Raw genomic sequence first — 5,506 nt, forward strand, 5'->3', positions numbered from 1 at the left:
GATTCACTAAAGCAACAGTTATATCCTCTCAACTTTGAAGTCTAAACTAAGAAAAAGGAAGCTTCAGAAGTTATCTTTCACAATTGAATGAAGCTGTCAATTAGAAATAGGTTTCAAGGGCACAAGGACAGCTTGATAAGATATGAGCCACCAATCCACATTTCTTCATGATATAGCCAGGGTTCCCTGATGGGGAAATTGCAAAGATCATGGATAGAAGTGAACAATTGATGGCCTGGAGAACAATATTAAGGGCCCAAACTTCGTGGAAGCCAAGACCTGCCCAAGTGGTGCCCAAAGGACAGCCGATGGCCGCCGACAGAGCGGGCGGTACTTTGCCAGGAAGATCCCTCTAAAAGAGATGGCAATACCACCCGGCAGCCAAATAACGGCTTATGCTGTCAATCTGGGCAGCGGGCAGGAACTCCCAATCTCGGCGGCAAATGTGTTCCTCGTCAAAGTGCTGCCGAGGATTGAGTTGAACCCAGGGGAGGGGGGGAACACTGAAAAATAAAAATATTCACAATAAAAATAAAACACCATAACACCTTCAGGGGACCTCAAACAGGTAAAAACCTGAAAGAAATAAACTTTAAAAATGTTCACTTATCTTTTTTTGCAGGTCTTCTTATTTACCGTCGGGGTTAGACCTGCCTCCACGCAGAGGTCCTTCCCCTTGATGCCACCGACTCCTGCCAACTCCCGTCCACACCAATATGCCAGCTCGGTGGGCAGGAGGTCACTTATGCGACTTGGCTGCCAGCGGCCATCAGTGTGCGGATCCTAGCGGTACTCCCCTCCTGCCGGATGCAGACCTGGAGGAATCTGTCACCGAATGGAGAGCGGCTAAAAAACTTGCCGGCAGCTGGCGGCAGTGGGCCACCAATTTCGGGCCCTTAGAAACCAGCAAAGGATGACTAAAAATATGATAAAGAGAGAGAAGATAGTTTATGAGAGTAACTAGCAAGAAATATAAAAACAGATAGTAAGAGCTTCAACAGGTATATAAAAAGGAAGAGAGTAACTAAAGTAAATGTTGGTCCCTTAGAGGATGAGACTGGGGAATTAATAATGGGAAACAGGAAAATGGCAGAGACGTTGAACAAATATTTTGTATCGGGCTTCACGGTAGAAAACACTAAAAGCATCCCAATAATTGATAATCAAAGGGGTTATTGGGAGGAGGGGGAACTTAAAACAGCCACTATCACTAGAGAAAAAGTACTAGGCAAACTAATGGGACTAAAGATGGACAAGTCCACTGGACCTGATGGCCTGCATCCTAGGGTCTTAACAGAAGTGGCTGCAGAGATAGTGGATGCATTGATTGTAATCTACCAAAATTCTCTGAAGTCTGGGGAGTGCCCAGCGGATTTAAGAAAGGAGGGAGACAGAAAGCAGGAGACTATAGACCAGTTAGCTTAATATCTGTCATTGGGGAAAATGCTGGAGTCCATTATTAAGGAAGTGGCAGCAGGATATTTAGAAAATCATAATACAGTCAAGCAGAGTCAGAATGGTTTTATGAAATGGAAATCATGTTTGACAAATTTGCTGGAATTCTTTGAAGATGTAATGAGCAGGGTGGATAAAGGGAAACCAGTAGATGTCGTCTATTTGGATTTCCAGAAGGCATTCGATAAGGTGCCACATAAAAGGTTACTGCACAAGATATGAGTTCACGGGGTTAGGAGTAATATATTAGCATGGATAGAGGATTGGCTAACTAACAGAAAACAGGCAGTTGGGATAAATGGGTCATTTTCAGGTTGGCAAACTCTAACTAGTGGGGTGCTACAGGGATCAATGCTGAGGCCTCAACTATTTACTATCTATATTAACGACTTGGATGAAGGGACCGAGTGTAATGTAGCCAGATTTGCTGAAGATAAAAAGATAACTGGGAAAGCAAGTTGTGAGGAGGAAGCAATGAATCTGCAAAGGGATATAGATAGACTAAGTGAGTGGGCATAAATTTGGCAGATGGAGTATAATCTGCAAAAATGTGAGGTTATCCACTTTGGTAGGAAAAATAAAAAAGTTAATTATTATTTAAATGGAGGGAGATTACAAAATGCTGCAATACAGAGGGATCTGGGGGACCTTGTACATGAAACACAAAATGTTAGCATGCAGGTACAGCAAATAATCAGGAAGGCAAATGGAATGTTGGCCTTTATTGCAAGGGGATGTAGTATAAAAGCAGGGAAGTCCTGCTACAACTGTACAGGGTATTGGTGAGACCACACCCGGAGTACTGTGTACAGTTTTGGTCTCCTTATTTATGGAGGAATATACTTGCATTGGAGGCAGTTCAGAGAAGGTTCACAAGGTTGATTCCTGAGATGAAGGAGTTGTCTTATGAAGAAAGGTTGAGCAGTTTGGGCCTATACTCATTGGAGTTTCGAAGAATAAGAAGTGATCTTACTGTTTCTGAGGGGGTTTGAGAGAGTAGATGCAGAGAGGATGTTTCTCCTCGTGGGTGAATCTAGAACTAGGGGGCATAGTTTCAGAACAAAGGGTTGCCCATTTAAAATGGAAATGAGGAGGAATTTCTTCTCTCAGAGGGTCGTGACTCTTTGAAATTCTATACCCCAGAGAGTTGTGGAGGCTGTGAATATATTTAAGGTGGAGATAGACTGATTTTTGAACACACATAAGTGAATTTTCCTCTGGCATGTTATTCCCCTCTTTTATCACAGAATTACAGAATTTACAGCACAGAAACAGGCCATTCAGCCCAAAAGGTTCATCATCATCATAGGCAGTCCCTCAAAATCAAGGAAGACTTGCTTCCACTCTAAAAGTGAGTTCTCAGGTGACTGAACAGTCCAATACAGGAATTACAGTCTCTGTCACAGATGGGACAGACAGTTGTAGGAAGAAAGGGTGGGTGGGGAGTCTGGTTTGCCGCACACTCCTTCCGCTGCCTGCGCTTGTTTTCTGCATGCTCTCGGCAACGAGATTCGAGGTGCTCAGCGCTCTCCCGGATGATCTTCCTCCACTTTGGGTGGTCTTTGACCAGAGACTCCCAGGTGTCGGTGGGGTTGTTGCATTTTATCAAGGAGGCATTGAGGGTGTCCTTGAAACGTTTTCTCTGCCCACCTGGGGCTCGCTTGTCGTGTAGGGGTTCCGAGTAGAACGCTTGCTTTGGGAGTCTTGTGTCGGGCACGCAAACAATGTGGCCCACCCAATGGAGCTGGTCGAGTGTGGTCAATGCTTCGATGCTGGGGATGTTGGCCTGATCGAGAATACTAACATTGATGCGTCTGTCCTCACGGGATTTGCAGGATCTTGCGGAGACATCGTTGGTGGTATTTTTCCAGCAATTTGAGGTGTCTACTCTATATGGTCCACATCTCTGAGCCATACAGGAGGGCGGGTATCACTGCAGCCCTGTAGACCATAAGCTTGGTGCCAGATTTGAGGGCCTGATCTTTGAACACTCTATTCATCAGGCAGCCAAAGGCTGCGTTGGCGCACTGGAGGCAGTGTTGAACCTCGTCGTCGATGTCTGCCCTTGCTGATAATAGACTCCCGAGGTATGCAAAGTGGTCCATGTTGTCCAGGGCCGCGCCATGGATCTTGATGACTGGGGAGCAGTGCTGTGTGGTGGGGTCAGGTTGGTTGAGGACCTTTGTCTTACGGATGTTTCGTGTAAGGCCCACTTTTTCGTACGCCTTGGTGAAGATGTTGACGATGACTTGGAGTTCACCCTCTGAATGTGCGCAGACGCAACTGTCATCCGTGTACTGTAGTTCGACGGCAGAGGATTGGATGGTCTTAGATCTAGCTTGTAGGCGACGAAGGTTGAACAGATTCCCACTGGTTCTATAATAATAAGGGGTCGCCCATTTAAAACAGAAATGAGGAGGAATTTCTTCCCTCAGAGGGTTGTGACTCTTTAGAATTTTTTACCCCAGAGAGCTGTGGAGGGTGGTCATTGAATATATTTAAGGTGTAGACAGATTTTTGAACACAGAAGTGAATTTTTCTCTGGCATGTTATTCCTCTTTTATCACAGAATTAGAGAATTTACAGCACAGAAACAGGCCATTCAGCCCAAAAGGTCAATGCCGGTGTTTATGTTCCACATGAGCCTCCTCCCACCCTATTTCATCTCATCCTATCAGCATATCCTTCTATTCCTTTCCCCCTCATATGCTGATCTAGCTTCCCCTTAAATGCATCTTTGCTATTCGCCTCAACTACTCCATGTGGTAGCGAGTTCCACATTCTCACCACTCTCTTTGAATTCCCTATTGGATTTATTGGTTTATTATTTATTATTTATCTATAATCGTACATGATTTCATTCCACTCTGGAGGTCTTGTGCCATGAAGTTTCTGGCTGAGAGTGTGGGAAAATGACCTGCTCTTAGACCCCGTTGAACCAACTTTAATTTAGCCATCATGAGGTGTGCTATAAAATGACCCACAGACTTATTCACAGAATGATTAGATTATATGACTGGGGAGAGGTGAATGGAAAGCAAGGCATTTAAAAAAAAATTTCATCGATGAGCTAAGATCGGCCGAATGGCCTCCCTCGCCTGTATCTAGTGATCAGCAAACAGCCGACATGTCTCAGGATAAGAGGTAGGCCATTTAGGACTGCGATGAGGAATTTCTTTACTTAGAGGGTGGTGAATCTTTGGAATTCTCTACCCCAGAGGGCTGTGGGTGCTCCCTCGGAGTATATTCAAGACTGAGATTTTTTGAATCTAGGGGAATCAGGGATATGAGGAAAAGGCAGGAAAGTGGAGTTCAGATAGAAGATCAGCCATGATCTTATTGAATGACAGAGCAGGCTGAGGGGGCGTATGGTCTACTCCTGCTCTTAATTCTTACGTTCTTATGAATGATAAGGGAGTCAAGGGTAATGGGGAGCAGGCAGGGAAGTGAGGTTGAGGCCAAGAGCAGATCAGCCATGATTTTATTGAACGGCAGAGCAGGCTCGAGGGGCAAAATGACCTACTCCTACTCCTATTTCTTATGATCTTATATTCTTATGACATATGTGCTATCAGTGTTCTACAGCATTGAGGTGCTGCAAGCACTGACAAGCACTGCACAGAGGTGCAAGGCTGCACCCAGGCCCTATCATGACTCCCTCCAGATGCTTATGGAGGGAGTCACAGCATGCAAGGAGGTTCTCTTCCCTTCCAATAGGCTGAAGAGATCTCCCCAGGAGACTCGCATAGTCTGGTTGCAGACCACAACAATGCTACTCCACCCTTTGAAGAAAAATCTCGCTCATATTTTGTTAGTTATCTGTAAAGGTTCAGGGAGGAGCCAAGCTATTTTTGAACAAATGCTGACCATGCAATTTGTTCAGTTATGTGTATGGCAACCAGTTACTTTTGAATATGGTCAACAGTTATTAAAATACCGAAAGTCCCAAGGGCGTAATTTTAACCAAATTGACAGGATTGGGATCAACCCTTTATTTTAAATCCCGCCCGATTTAACTTTTCGGTGAGATAGGGTAATATTACTCTCCCCA

Source organism: Pristiophorus japonicus, chromosome 1 (assembly GCF_044704955.1).
Source record: "Pristiophorus japonicus isolate sPriJap1 chromosome 1, sPriJap1.hap1, whole genome shotgun sequence".
Lineage (NCBI taxonomy): Eukaryota > Metazoa > Chordata > Chondrichthyes > Pristiophoridae > Pristiophorus > Pristiophorus japonicus.